This window comes from Podarcis filfolensis (genome assembly GCF_964270895.1).
Source record: "Podarcis filfolensis genome assembly, chromosome: 1".
NCBI lineage: Eukaryota > Metazoa > Chordata > Lepidosauria > Squamata > Lacertidae > Podarcis > Podarcis filfolensis.
Window position 1 is genome coordinate 75,743,519 of NC_139604.1, and position 16,496 is coordinate 75,760,014.

The window sequence follows — 16,496 nt, forward strand, 5'->3', positions numbered from 1 at the left end:
GCAAGACCCATTGGAGTTCTCCATGGACCAGTTTTTGCCTGTTCTCTGGGAAAAAGAGCTTTCAAACAGCTTTTCTCTGTTTGAACTGGCCTTGCCTATCTTGACTGAAGTTAACCTGCTGATATAAGAGAAATATATAGAAATATATTATAAAGTTTGACATATTCACTGCATTCTGTGTCATTTGCTTTCTGCATCAAAAGAATGTATGATCAGGTCACTTCTACCACACTTGAAATGCTTGTCTGTCTTAACCTTTATGGATTATAACAATTCCATTTGAAGATTTCTGATGTATTTATGTGTAGTAATAAAAAATGTATCCAGTGCTTCTAAGTTCCTCTTTATAAAAAGCATGTGTATGGCTTAGCAGTATGTCTCAGTACCCTCATCCAACTGTCAACACCAGCCATCCCTGGGCTCTTCCTTTGGCAAAGGAAAAGTCAATCGTCATTTGCTTTTAAGGATGTAACTTGTCTGTTCTACATTGTAGTTCAGGGGTCAGCAACCTTTTTCAGCCGTGGACCGGTCCACCGTCCCTCAGACCATGTGGTGGGCCGGACTATATTTTGGAAAAAAAATATGAACGAATTCCTATGCCCCACAAATAACCAAGAGATGCATTTTAAATAAAAGCACACATTCTATTCATGTAAAAACACCAGACAGGCCCCACAAATAACCCAGAAATGCATTTTAAATACTCATGTAAAAACACGCTGATTCCCGGACCATCCACAGGCCGAATTGAGAAGGCGATTGGGCCGCCTCCGGCCCCTGGGCCTTAGGTTACCTACCCCTGTTGTAGTTGCTTATCCTTACCATTAATTATGTGGTTTAGCTTAGTCAAAATTCTACTGGTGCTTACTTCCTACACTTTTGAACACTGCAATTTACTACCTAAATGGGTGCCTGAGGTGCCCGGCACTCCTATGATGAAACAGTTTCAGAAAATAATTAAAGGTCACCATGACCTTACAAAGTAGCCCAGTTTAATTGGGAATGATATCACTCTTTGAGTATCCTGGGGGGAGGGGAGAACAGCATCACGTTGAGAAACTTCACAAAAGGAACCATTCACAGCATAATATGAGGGTTCTGTTGTGCTTTTGTACAATTAAAGTTCCATTCCCACTTCAAAAGCACACAACGAAAACCTAAAATTGGTGTTCTGAAACTGCTGCTGTTGTTTCTATTATTGTAATTGAAGGAAGTCTAAAAACGTGACTTCATGGAAGAGAAGAGAAGATTTATCTTACCTTCCTTTCTATTTGTATTTTCCCCTCTAATAGGAATGGATGGCACCTAATGAACAGTAAGGAATGCAATGCAAACACCTTGTAACCCAACACATGCAGAATTAACAGGAATGCTTTATTTCTTGCGTTCTTTGTCTAAAGATGAGAAACACAAAGAATAGCTTTGATCTTCTCTTCTCTGCAGAAAAGTGATAAAGACAATCATCTGTATAAAAGCATGAGTTCACTTGCAGGGGTGATGGAAGACGTATATTTGATTTTTAATCACCTTGCAAAGAGACGCTAATAATTTTTCAAGGCATATTTGCATATACTAATGGGTGGTTTAAAAAAACCCCATCCCATTATATAGGTAGAGAATTAATCCTCATTCACCAATCACTTTGCCATGCATTGGTATATACAAGATCATTTTCTTTTGGATGATGTGAAAGCATAGAAGCATAGAAAGATAAATTGTGATTCGGTCACTTGTTTTCTTTCCATCTGACTGGGATCTTGTGCGAAAAGAAAAGGCATAGATGGCCAAGTTATTGCATAAGCAAGACAGCGCCAGATTTAGTATGGTACAGGCAGTTGCTCCCAGCAGCGTAGCTAGCCACTCGGCTGCCCGGTGCGGGGCATGCATCCTGCAGCTATGGGCGGGGTGAGTCGCCCATGGGGGTGGGGTGTGCTGCATGGGGCCTCTCTGCCACCTCCCCCTCAGCTGTAGGGTGGCTGAGGGGGAGGCGGTGGGCAGATGCAAGTCCCACGCTGCCGTTTCAGACAACGCGGAGCCTGCAGGCGCCCAAGCCACCACGTCACTCCCAGGAGAAATGCATGGCTCAGGCACATTGCAGGCCCCATGGTAAGTGCCAGCCCCTGTGGTGTGGTGCCCAGCGCCAGCTGCGTTTCATTGCGTTTGTTTACCGAAATAAAAAGTTTCGTGAGCCCAATTTTTTATTTTCTATTTCTTTATTTTTCAACATATTTTTGTCATTTTGTCACACGCACCCTCAGTGACGTCACCCGGGGCGGCCCACACCCACTACACCCCCTTCCTCTGCCACTGGTTGCTCTACACAGAGGGAGTGCAAGATAACAACAACAACAACAACAACAACAACAACAACAACATATATTTATATGCATACCTACTGAGAAGTTCCATAAAAAGGCAATTGTACCAAAAGGTATTATTGTGAAAATAAGAAATATTTGGGGGTTGCCAAATTTTTGTCCTCGCTCAGGTTGCCATATTATCAAAGTCCATCCCTGGGCAGGGGAAGTATTCTTGGGAAAGAAAAATTACTGAAGTGAAGATTTCAGAAATAAAAGGAAAAGTGCTATATCTTACTTGAACATCCTTGATTGCTCCTCCCATATCTTCTAAACATGCAGAAGAGAACTGCCTAGGCCCAGGCTTAACACATGGCATAGTGTCTCCATGGAAAAAATTGATGTGATGATGTCTCATCCTCCTAATGAACTTTGTATCGTGTAATCAAAGATATAGCCAGGCACCTTTTATCATCATATTGGGCGGGGGGGGGGAGGCCGCCACCATTGGTGCATGCGGGCAGCCATCTATTTTTTTCTTCATACGAAATTCAAGGATATATTGGTGCTCAAGAAAAAAATAATAACAAGACCAGAGTACTCAGATGTTAATAGTGATCATGACACAGAAAATCCAGGCCACAGTCCAATGGAGAATTAAGCACACCTAATCTCAGACGTGGGTGGCGCTATGGGTTAAACCACAGAGCCTAGGGCTTGCCGATCAGAAGGTCGGTGGTTCAAATCCCTGCAATGGGGTGAGCTCCCGTTGTTCGGTCCCTGCTCCTGCCAACCTAGCAGTTTGAAAGCACGAAGTGCAAGTATATACAGTAGTACCTTGGGTTAAGAATTTAATTCATTCCGGAGGTCCGTTCTTAACCTGAAACTGTTCCTAACCTGAGGCACCACTTTAGCTAATGGGGCCTCCCGCTGCTGCTGTGCTGCCGCCGTGCGATTTCTGTTCTCATCCTGAAACAAAGTTCTTAACCCAAGGTACTATTTCTGGGTTAGCAGAGTCTGTAACCTGAAGCATCTGTAACCTGAAGCGTTTGTAACCCGAGGTACCACTGTAAATAGGTACCGCTCTGGCAGGAAGGTAAACGGTGTTTCCATGCACTGCTGTGGTTCACCAGAAGCGGCTTAGTCATGCTGGCCGCATGACCCAGAAGCTGTACGCCGGCTCCCTCGGCCAATAAAGCTAGATGAGCACCGCAACCCCAGAGTCATCCACAACTGGACTTAATGGTCAGGGCTCCCTTTACCTTTACCTTTTAATCTCAGATATTTTAATGGTATTAAGCATACCTAACTCTGACAGATTGTGGACTGTGAGTTTGCATAAGTGCAATTGTTTCCCAACAAAGCATTAAGTCTTCAGAAGCTTAGAAGTGAACTCCTGCTTCACAAAGGTCTGGCAACACAGCTCCAAGTTAATGCCTAAGCGTCAGCCTTGACTTTGATTTTTTTCCCCCTCTGGCAAATATAAATGGGTTCTTTTCATATGTTCGATGTTGTCTCTCTTAAACAGTTTTTGAATGATCTCAACTCAGTTTGGATGCAGTCAAAACTTCTACCCACTTGCTTTAATCAATAGTTCTTACTGTTGGAGCACAAAAAATCATTTTTTTATTATTAAAACATGATAAGGGGTGGGGTTTTATGTACAGTATTCAGTTCTCATGCAGCTTGAAATGAATGACTAAATGTAATCTTTCAGAAAATACAATTTCAACTTTGGTGGATTCACACAGAGGTAACAAGAAGTAGCACTGTAGTCAAACTATTGAGCAGTTATCTCCCATCAACTTTTGGGCTTCAAGCCAACCATCAACCTTTTAATTTCAAAGAAAAAAAATAAAGCAAGGTTTATTTGCTTCTCAGATAATGGTGCAGTTGTAGAAGAAGTCTTGATAGATGAAAAGATGGAGAGGGATATTCATAATAATGTGCTGTAAGAGTTGTTGAATGAAGAGTGGCTTTACATAGAAATGCAAACTGAAGAAGTCCCTTGGGTTTCCTAAGAAGCAGCCGCTATGATTTCACCATCCGGGTTTTATTGTGCCTAATGTACTGACTTCTGAGTACTCACAGAAGATTAAAAATTAAAGATTTACATGGATTTGCACTAACTATCAAGGAATAACATTTACACTAAAAACCCAAGTTGCAGAAAACCTTTCAGTGCAATTTGCATGTTGAATGTGTTTTTATTATATTTTACATTATGATCGGCTTTATGATAATTTTTTTTTGTTTCATTATCTCATTTTCTGTGCATTATTTTTATGTACACCGCTGAGAAATGGGCTTAATTAAGTAGTATGCAAATGTCTTAAATTAATCCTTAAAAATGCATTAGTAATATTATAATTCAATTTTGCTTTCTATCGTAGGTGCCATTTTTGCCACGTAAAGGTCATTTGCAAAAGGAGAAGCATGCAGTGACAAAGTTGGCATAAAAAGATTATAATCAATATGCTTAAGTCTAATTAATGCATGGAGGGATTAAGACCATAGAGTAAGATGTCCCACCAGGCTTAGCTCAGCTTGGGAGGGACTAAGTAATCAAGCCTTTGTTCCACCTCAGCCTACCTGAGAAGCTCAACATGTGAAGGCTGAACTGGTTGCTCCAAGCTCAGACCATATGGTTCTCACAAGCTATTCTTGATTTCCTACACCAATAATTGAGGAACTTTAACCACTTTGCAACTAAACCAAGTTTTACAACTTTTTCTGAATGCTGAATAGGAAAGCACATGAATCTGACTTTTGGAGGCTTCGTAACTTACCAAACATTTGGCCTTTTTCTATGCTAGGGGGAAAAGGAAGTTTTGGAACTCACAACGGCATATTTTAAAGGTCTAACAGCCTCTATTTACTTTGCTTTATGTTTTGTGATTTTAGATCTCTGCTGGGGTTCTCTCCCCAAAGAGTACTTGCCCCAAACCTCGATCTTGGCATCCAGGAAATTCTCATTTATATACCAATTTTTTCCTTGCACCAACAAAACCTTCCCTCATGCTTTGGTTTTAGGGTCCTTTGGGCATGCTAAATCCCTCTGCAGGATGCCTGTCTTATCTCTGTTCAATGTACTTGGAATCAAGCTGCAGATGGCTTGTGCCACAGAAACCTCTGGCAGTACCCGAAGTCTGAATTTAAAAGGACCTTTATCTTTTGCCTTTCTAAACTTTTCAGCAGCTCCTCTTGCCCTGCACCTCTACTGCATTTACATGTTCAGTTTCTACACACTTTTTAACCTGCCCAAGAGTACGCAGATTTTTTGAGGGAAACTATATACAGCCTTTAAGTTTTCAAATAACCAAATTACAACTCACACTGTTAGGCAGCAAATGTTGTTGCCTTCAGAGGAGTGCTCTGTAACATATGTGAAAGGCCTTTTACAAGCTCAGCACAGCTGCCAGTTGCCATGGGAAAAAAGAAACTGTATCACTACACTTCCACTGCAATGTTTTCTTAAAAATAATAATGTGACAATAATGTAAAATTTATTTAATACATTTATGTCTTACCTTTTGTCCACCATGTATTTATTCATGTTTTTAATGGCATTTATATCCAACCACTTTCTCCATGGGTCCTACATGATTCTCCCCTTTCTCATTTAATCTTCACAATAACCCTGTGAGGTAGGTTAGGCTGAGAGTCAGTGACTGGCCCAAGGTCACCCGGTAAGCTTCATGATTGAGTGGGGATTCAAACCCCAGTCTCTCAAGTCCTGGTCTGTCACTCTAACCCATGGGTAGGCAAACTAAGGCCCAATCGCCTTCTAAATCTGGCCCACATCTCTGGGTTATTTGTGGGGCATAGGAATTTGTTCATTTTCACCCCTACAAAATATAGTCCAGCCCCCCACAAGGTCTGAGGGACAGTGGACCGGCCCCCTGCTGAAAACGTTTGCTGACCCCTGCCTAAGCACTACACCAGGCTGTCTTTCATGGAAACCAAGGGAATGTACATGAGGTTCCCAGACAGTCCTCAGGCCAGGCACTGATCAGCCCCAGATCTGTTTAGTTTCAGCGAGTGGCCTTGAGTACTGGCAGACCTGAGCTTATTGTGAAACGAAACTAATGTGAAACTAAATTAAGGTGGCCTTTAGAAACACAAACTAAATAAAAGCAGAATGATTTCACCCCAACTGCACATCCCTAAGAACTAAGAGTATAACCTATGTAGTGTTAGGATATTTCCGTTCCACCTTAAAAGGGAGCAGGATGTTTGTATAACAGCCTGCGTAAGTTCCTGTCTCACAGGATGTTTATGCTATATGTTCCTTTCGTTTTCGCCTCTTCTTGCCTGAGCAGTCGGAGCAGACGGTCATGTTTTCTTTGTTCTGACCAACGCCAAATAAACTGTAAATATGCTGTCCTGCTTGTGCAACTTTTGCTGTGTGAATTCTGCTGTTAAGAGTGTGCACTAAGCCAGAGGCTTAGTGTCGCTAAATTGCTGATACTGCGTGACTACGGGAGGTCGATGGATCGTCCGGCACTGAGCTTGGGGGCTCAGATGGATATTATCTCCCTGGCAGTATCCCAACAACAGGTTATGGGCCCAGATTCACGGACTTGCAGGAGAGTAAGACAGCGACAGACTGCTGAAAGGTATGTTGGAAAAGCGAAAGAAGAGGCTTTTCTGTTTGCCGCGGCAAGAGCTTTTGATGTCCGGCTGGCCTAATTGGCCTGGGAGCCGAGCCAAGCAGGCTTCGTGATTTATGAGAGCCAAGATAAGGAGTCTCTGAAGTGAAGAAGACTCACGGCTGGCGTTAAGAGGTGGAATGGAGTTTTTCCAAGCCTCTGAAGCTGCTGAGTACCCAAAATTAAATCGGGACAATTATGAGACCTGGGCAAAATGGTGTGAGAGTTTGCTGCGTCAGTTTGGAGTCTGGCAAACTGTATGTGAAGCCCCTCCAGTTCCTCTGACAGGGAGATGGGAGGCTCAGAATTCGAGAGCCATAGACGTAATAGTCTTGTCCGTCTCTCTGGAGGAAATTGCTACGCTAGCTGGCAACACGACTGCGCGTCAGATGTGGAATGCTTTGAAGATAGCCCATCTGCCAGTCATCCCAGCCCAGAGCTTGACTGCATCGGAGGTCCTGGCTGTTTCCCAGAATGCGAGTGAATGCAAGGATGCCGAGGGCACCGGTTGCAAGCTGCAGGGGGAGCTGACTGTGATGTCATCCCAGGCAGCATTCCAGCCTCCAGGGGGAGCCAAGGAGTCGGCAGCTGAGAGCTCTGTTTCCCATGGGAGCCAAGGTCAACTTTGCAGAGGCCGGAAGGCCAGAAGTAAACAAAGGAAAAAGCCTGCAGATGGCCCGAAGCAGAAGGGGGGTGAAAGGCCCACGCCAGTGGAAAACAAGGCTTTGTTTGCTGGCACAGCTTCACCAAAGGCTAAAGGCAAGTCTGATGGCCAGGAGCAGGGGGGCAAGCAGCAAAAGCCCACGCCAGTGGAAAACAAGGTTTTGTATGCTGGCACAGCTTCACCAAAGGCTAAAGGCAAGCTGCAAAAGCCCACGCCGGTGGGAAACAAGGCCAAGGCCAGGTTTGTTATTGACTCTGGGGCGACGCGCCATCTCACCAAAGACCACCATCTGTTTATCTCCTTCACACCTCAAGATGGAGAGGTCCACCTGGCTGATGGAAGGACTTTGCAAGCTACAGGAGTTGGGACTGTGAAACTTGCAGTCTAAGGTTGTCTAAGGTTGTCTAAGGTTGTTAACAGAGAACAACTTAAGGTTTACGTACAGAGGTTGCAATTGGGTTGAACCACAGGTACTACAGGTTACACGGAAAGGGGGAGGATGTTAGGATATTTCCGTTCCACCTTAAAAGGGAGCAGGATGTTTGTATAACAGCCTGCGTAAGTTCCTGTCTCACAGGATGTTTATGCTATATGTTCCTTTCGTTTTCGCCTCTTCTTGCCTGAGCAGTCGGAGCAGACGGTCATGTTTTCTTTGTTCTGACCAACGCCAAATAAACTGTAAATATGCTGTCCTGCTTGTGCAACTTTTGCTGTGTGAATTCTGCTGTTAAGAGTGTGCACTAAGCCAGAGGCTTAGTGTCGCTAAATTGCTGATACTGCGTGACTACGGGAGGTCGATGGATCGTCCGGCACCGAGCTTGGGGGCTCAGATGGATATTATCTCCCTGGCAGTATCCCAACATGTAGGATGGTGGATATCAATGGCAACGAGTCATGATTAACGTTCTGCTCTGCCTTTGCAGATTGTGAAGGCAATGCTCTGCTTCCATGTTTGGACTGGAGAGTGTTCTTGTGCTCAGGTCCTGTTTGCAGGGTTTCCACAGGGTCAGCCACAGGGAGAACAGGATGTTTCACTAGATGGGCCATTGGCCTGATCCAGCAGGCTCTTTTAAGTTCTTATGTAGTGATGCCGCCAGAGTTAGCATTAACTTACTCAGAATACAAAATCGCCCATCTTACCACATATAGCTGTACTGCCTTATAAACCATTCGGAGGTTTTATTATGATCTGGCACTATATCGATTTTGCTAAATAAATATAAATAAATATTGTGAATATTTACTCACCCCCTCCTCCCAACTTTTCCTCCAGTTCAAAATGTAAAGTGAGATGTTAATAAGTTTCTCACTGGCCTGCATCTTTGTAGGCATATGTGAAAAAGCTCTTTAAAGTTAAATTCTCTATTTTCTTTGAAACTACAGAGTTCTTTAATGTTTATCCCCACCATTGAACTGTGTTACTGGATCACAGGCCCAACAAAAGCATCCTTTTATTTGGTGTGTATCTTCTCTATTTAGGATCATTTGTTGGATTGTCTTTTGTAGTTCTATTCTTTTTATGCTGTTACTGTACCCCATTCACATCTATCGCCTTTCATTCCCAGATATGTTTGTTTACAGGGGAGCAACAAGATATGCATGTGTGGCACTATCAATTTGTATGTACCAGCTATTGTCAGGAAAAAATATTGTTGCTTTTTTCCAGGCCTTGACTGAGGAGGGTTGTCATTGCTAAGCTGATTCTGAATAGAGCCAATAAGAGTTTGCCCAGCACTAGATTTATGTGGTTACTCATTGAGGCAGTCCTTATGCTTTCTCCAGATAGAGTTGGGAGAAACTCAATGTCTCAACAGGAAGGAGGATGGGGACAAAGCTAGAATTAGTTGGTTCTACCTATGATTGACTCCAGTTTCACCTATAATTGGCTTCCCTGTTTTTTGCCCTACCGGTTCCAACTAGCAGCAGCCATCTTGGATAAATGAGTACCAAACAATCTGAAAGGACACCCAAAGAAGTGTGCCTGATCAAAACTCCAAATACCGTGATAATGGTCTGGGTCTACCACACTGGAATGTAACTATCATCTGTTCCTGAGTTTAGTGAATTCAAAAAATTTTTGTGCTTTAAAAACAGACAGAGGCCTCTGTGGGAGCTTAATCTGCAGCAAGATTTGGGAACTACTGCACTCTCTCCATAGATGCCAAAAGGCTCAAATCACAACAGGACAGAAAGTAATTTTCAGGTGCTAGATTCTTGCTATCTGTTATTATTAATTGAATAATTTTTTTTAAATGGCTTATCTGTCTTTCCCAGAAAGTATGCTATGTGATAGTTCAGTAACTTCAGATTCAATTTCAGAGCATCTCCATGGAGATCACGAAACATTTTTGCTGTAAGGAAGTTCAGGAATCTTTTGGATTTCTTGACTTACTTATGTGGTGAATAGGTCCCATTACAGCAAACTATTGCAAAGAGTACTCCAGACTTGCATTATCTAGCAGTGAGGACTTGAATTTCCCTTTTGGTGCCCAAGATTGCTTTACTGACTCTCAAGAGATGTTCTGCTTTTGAAGAATAATATCTTGTGTGACAGTCTAGCAGATGGAGCACCACTTTTGGATCCGTCGTGATTTTATTGAAAGTCTCTATTGCCTTTATTATGACATAGAATTAAAATCAGGTCTGAAGCCTGCCATCAAACAAGGGAGGGGGGGAAATATAGCAAATATTTTCCAGGGGGATTTTCTGTCAAAGAAAGAAAAAGTAAGTGAAATGCCCACTGCAGTTGTAGCATATGTCTGTGCAAAGGAAAAAACCCCAGCGGTTTTCCCAAGATAGGATCCTTAAATACTTGTTTAACCTAGCAAAATGACATATCGCAACAATAACCTGCCTTCCAGGCAACATGCAGAGCTATGGACTGTCACTTTTGCAGGTCCTGCCAGACTCCTTCACGTAGTTTCATTAGGATATATATACCTCTAATTGTCAGCTCTCCAGATGTAGCAATTTAGATGCCAAGGAAAAAATCTGTTTTATTCATTCTCAAGAGCATCATGACAAAGACAGTCTGGAAGCTATGAAACATTTTATAATTGCACGCTGTTTACAACCCATTAAAGAAACAAGCGGATCTCAGCAAAAGGGGTTTGGGTTGGGATGGCAAACATAATCTTACCCGCATAAAAAGTTGAGGGCAGGCCAATCTGTTTGCACTTTGAAGTCTCTTGAGCCAACCTGTAGTTGTCTGGTTCTAGGTACCTAGTATCACATTTTCGTGTTTGCTTTCTCTGCCTATAGAGACATGAGTACTTTGGTAAGTAAAGGATCCAGAGCAGGCAGCAGGTCCAGTGAAAGAAAGGAGAAGACTTGGAGAGGATGTAGTTAAATAAAGAATAGTGAAGCTACACAGACTCACAACAGGAGGATCAAGGGCACATCAATCTAGAATCATAGACTTGGAGAATGGCTTTCCCAGAACTTGGGCAGCCTCTACAGGTGGCTGTTCAGAATCTGCTTGAAGATATCCAGCAAAGGAGAACCTACTCCTCCTCTAGGTAATTGGTTCCATTGTCAATCTGCTTTTAGAATCAAGAAGTCTAACGACAGGTGACAGAGGCACAGGAATAGGCCCCTTTCAGGCTGGCCAGTGGTCTTGTACTGTCCCAGTGTCAAGGCTTCCATGTGTCTTCTGAATAGCTCAGTCGGTTAGAGCATGGTGCTGATAATGCCAAGGTTGCAGGTTCAATCCCATATGAGACAGCTGCATATTCCTGCATTTCAGGGGTTGGATTAAATCAAGCATGTCCAACAGGCAGACTGTGATCTGGATATCTGTGGTAGATCACTGGCTCCCCCCAAAGAAGCTCAAAAACTTTGACCAGAACCCCCCAAAACAGGGCTTTCATTCCTAAAAAAACTCAACAACTTCGACCTGAACTCCCAAAAAGCGAGAAGATCACTGCCAGTTTTTTGGGAGTTGGCCACCCCTGGATTAGATGATCCGCAGGGTTTTATCCAACTGTACAATTCTATGATTTCTAAGGTTCTACAAAGATTCTGCAACACCTCTTCAGGCTGGGACAAAGAGATGAGCTGGGAAATGGCACTAGTATCATACCATCTTCAATGCCTATAAAAATTATCTCTGGCTTCTCTAGAAGGAATTCAGCCAAAGTCTGTACAAGGCAGCAATCAGTCGCATTTCTTTTCATAATTTGTGCAGAGTCAAAGGATTCTGATGGATGTCCTCAGACTTTCCTGCTTTGCTCACATATTCCTCATCATTTGAACAAGCAATTTCAAGTCTTTGTGCTGAAATGTCACCATATCTTTCCCTATGAAAAGCTTTAAAATTGTACCCTTTATTATTCATTTAACAAATGGGCCATGTAAAATTATTTTCATTCGTTCTTCTCTGTAGGTCTGATGCAGCGTGTGCTGACCATCCATCTACAGAATTGTTCAGGTTTTCCACCAAATTGCTTCAATCTGCAGCTTTTGAAATGAGACTTCAAGGTAAATTTAAACCAGGTATGGTTCACCAGCATCTTGTAGAGACACATATTTTTGACTGGACTTACTTTGACCCATAAGATTGGACCTGTTATTGCTGAATTTCTGATTTTATTCTATTGCTATTATACCGTTTTGCTGCTTTATATGTTGGTATCTCTGCTTTTATACTGTTTTATTGTTTTGGTGTTGCATTTTTGTATCCCGCCTAGAGATTTTCAAATATTAAGTAGTTTAGAAATGCTTTAAAATAATTAAAAATAAAATAAATAAACTCAGGAGAGCCACAGGCTCTCCATCTCTGACTTAAGATAATCCAAAGTATCCTGTGAATTGACTATAGATTCACGCATGCTAGCATTCAGACTTGCACCATCGCATTCAAAACTGGACAAAGATAAAATCAATTGGGAAAAACTTTTACTGAGTAGTCCTATGACCATTTCTGCCTGTAATTCGTTATTTAAAATTCTCAACAAATATGGAAATGTATTATTAAAAATTCATTGATCTGTAAAGAATAATTTAAGGGAATGATTGTGAACATTCTGCTGATCCTATTTATGCATCTCTCCTTCCTTAGACAAGTCTCATTCTTGGCTCAAGTCGAATCCCCAATATATTAATTATGGTATAATTCCAAATAGATGAGCTAATTATATTTTTCCAATGTGTTTAATCAGTGTGTTTGATTGCCTGATATGCTTTACAAGATCTTATGTGCCAGGCTGATGCTGTGAGTCACCGCAAATCTTCCATGCCCAGCTGCAGACTTCCTTGTGGGGTTTTTTTAAAATAAAAAGGCTGTGAGTTGGGGTTTTAGCTAAGCTAAACTAAAAGATTGTGAGTCTTACACTAAATCATATCCTGGAGACCAGGCTTTAATCACATAGTACATTCCACAAGGCCAACCTGATGTATTTTGCTGTTGGAGGTGAAGGGCAAAATGGACAGAAGCTGACCATATTCACAGCTGGAACTTACTGATAGCACAGAGAGAAGAAACACCATAGTGCATCTGCAACAGCACAACCATCTGCCCCAGCTGCAGCAGAACATGTTTCTTGCCCTCTTAAATATTCCAGTAGTAAATTCAGCAGCAACTAGGCCCCTAACAACCTTCGAAAACCTCCTCTTAACGACAAAGGGACACGGCAAAGGGATGGTATCCAATATATGCAAAATACTTCTCAAAAATCCCACAAACCCCCTCAACTTAATCAAAAAACAATGGGAGGATGACATAGGCTATGAGATTAACCCCACCCAATGGACCAGAATGTGGTCTAAGCCTCCCTTTAAATCCATATCAGTGAAAAGAAAAGAATTCACTCTGAAACTCACAGGTGGTACCTAACACCACGGATACTATTACTAATACACCCAGGAACCTCACCAAAATGCTGGAGAGGATGCACCTCCACAGGCACATACCTCCACATGTGGTGGGAATGTCCTAAAATCCAACTCTTCTGGACATCAATCAGAGAGCCAGTGTGGTGTAGTGGTTAACAGCGGTAGTCTAGTAATCTGGGGAACCGGGTTCGCGTCTCCGCTCCTCCACATGCAGCTGCTGGGTGACCTTGGACCAGTCACACTTCTTTGAAGTCTCTCAGCCCCACTCACCTCACAGAGTGTTTGTTGTGGGGGAGGAAGGGAAAGGAGAATGTTAGCCACTTTGAGACTCCTGAAGGGGAGTGAAAGGCGGGATATCAAATCCAAACTCTTCTTCTTCTTCTACAAGAAATATGCAAAATAACTAAGCAGGTATTAGAAGTCACCCCAGAACTGGCCCTACTAAACATCTTCCAATAATGCCCACTCACATCATAAAGAGCTAATAACCCATCTACTCTCAGCAGCCAAAAGCATCATAGCCAGACACTGGAGAGACATGTCAGGAGTAAGCATGGACCGATGGTATCAAATAGTATGGAAACAGCCTTATTAGAAAAAGTAACCAATAAACTGAGACTCACATGGAGACAAATAGAAAAAGACACCTTCACCCCGATATTTTCTCCCATTTATCACATACACAGCCCAACAGAACATGTCTCTCCCGTATAAGTCCCTTCAACCACAGCAGGCACTGTGACCTTCCAACAGTTTGACTTCACCCCCAGGGGCACACTCCACCATTGTCTCCTGAAACAGACAGGTGCCAACCTGGCAACCAACCTGTAATAAGAGTAATGGAAACAGTTTATCTGTGTGAGAAATTATAAAAAGTTACTCTATGCTGTCCCAATAGTATACTTGTAAAATATACGGAATGCCATGTACACTTCCAATGTGACAAGACCATCAATGATTCCTCAATTGCCTCGCTAACAATTTCATTTCCCAGAAGGTGGAAGAAGCAACAAGGGGGTCATTTATCTTGGACATGGTCCTCACCAATAGGAAGGAACTGATAAATGAAACGGAAGTACTGGCAACCTGAGAGGAAGTGATCATATCCTCTTGGGTTTCATGATACACAGGCAAGGGGAAGCTGAGTGTAGTCAGACATGCACTCTGGACTTTAAGAAGGCTGATTTCAAAAAGGAACTATTGGGTGAGATTCTATGGTCTGAAATACTCAAGGGAGCCCAAGATGGATGGGAGTTTCTGAAAGGTGAAATACTGAAGCCACAAATGCAGACAATTCCAACAAAAAAGAAAAGTGGGAGTCACCTAAAGAAACTGGTGCGGCTGCATAAGGAGCTGACAGCTGAAATTTAATAAGGACCTGTATATGAAACAGAAGAAAGGGGAATGATGAAGGAATGTATACAAGAGAAGACAACAGTTGCTGGGAGAAGGCAGGCCAAAGTTTAGAATGAGCTCCGGCTTGCAACAGAGGTTAAAACTAATCTTTTTTAAAAAGTTTATTTGGCAAGAAGAAGAGTAAGCAAGTAATGGGTGCTCAGTATGGAGAAGACAGAAAAATGCTATTAGGTAATTAGAAGGCAGAACTACTCAACACCTACTTTGCACAAAAGGAAAACGGTGTCCAACCTGGTGATAACTGAATATATGATACAAGGAGGGAGCTGCAGCCCAATGTAGGAAATGAGGTGGCAACAGAACACCTAGCCACTTTAAATGAATTCAAGTCTTCAGGGCCTGATGAGCTGCATCCAAGGGTACCAAAGGAGCTTGTGGATGTAACCCCAGAGCCTCTGTCTATAATCTTTGAGAATTCTTGGAGGACAGATGAGGTCCCTGTGAACTGGAAGTGGTCAAATGTTATCCCCATCTTCAAACAGGGGGGAAAAGTAGACCCAGGTAACGACTGATCAGTTAGCTTGACATTAATAATAGGAAAGGTCCTAAAACAGATAATTAAACTGTTAGGCTGTGAGCACTTAGAAATGGATATTGTGGTTACTAAGAGCCAGCATGGATTTCTCAAAACAAGTCAGGCCTGACAAATCTGATCTCTCTTTTTTATAGAGTTACAAGTTTATTGGATCAGGGGAATGCTGCGGACGTAGTGTATCTTGATCTAATGTATCTACATGGAAGATGGAAGAAGGTTGTTTTTTCTTGGTCCAGAGGCTAGGACCCAGATGCATAGAGAAATAAAAGTAGTATAACATCAAGAAGAATATGAAACACTGAGTGGATCCAGAGAAATAAAATAAACTGAATTAGATTATCTAAACAATAATGAAAAGACAAGTTTTTTAAGGTTATCTTAAATGCCAGAACTGAAAGGCTGAAGCAACTGTTTTACCTTCCTTTCACTTTCTTGTTATTAAGTTATTGAGCAAAGCAAACTAGAAGAGAATTCATCTCTTGAAGAGTTTTATTGAAGACTGATGTTAATGCTGACCCCAATTTTACTTTCTTCGTATACAAAGTTAACTTGCTTTAGCTGTCAAAAGCTACTAATACAATCTACAACAAGAAAGTACACTGTAACATTGTCATTTCTATAGACTAGGTGACAATTGCTCTGTAGTTCTATAGATGTGCTAAATGTAGAGATAGTCTTTGCCCCCACCCCCAGGAGAGCTCTTTTACAGGAAAACCTTTTAATACTTTGCCATCTTGTTCAATGACATCAAGCGCAGATACCCATCACCTTTTCCAAACGGTAGTTTGGTTTTCCATAGAAATATCTATTCAAGTACTGACCGAAGATGACCCAACATACCACATGAGACCTGAAAAGATCACAGAATGGAGATTTGCAATATGTCTATGGGTCATGTATTATTGGTTGGAGTCTCGTTATTAAAATCAAAACCATCTTTTCTCATGCTTTTTACTCTCTTTTATCAATACCACAGAATAGCAGAATTTCCTTTATACTCCACAAACTATGCACTTCTTTAGTTAAATAAAACTCAAGTTGCCATTTGAAATAGCACAGTTCTATATATTATTCCAGACATCATTTTTCAAGACTGGTTT

General features: G+C 42.0%; 2 long non-coding RNA genes across 2 annotated transcripts in view; both read left to right on the plus strand.

The window, feature by feature from the left end:
- LOC310756455 overlaps nucleotides 1-16,496 on the plus strand; it is a 351,789-nt gene that overhangs the window by 72,945 nt on the left and 262,348 nt on the right. The window lies entirely within an intron of this gene.
- On the plus strand, nucleotides 8,878-12,151 carry LOC310767034. The gene is made up of 3 exons (XR_014550589.1): nucleotides 8,878-9,816; nucleotides 10,875-11,131; nucleotides 11,998-12,151. It is a non-coding gene; the product is annotated as an uncharacterized lncRNA (long non-coding RNA).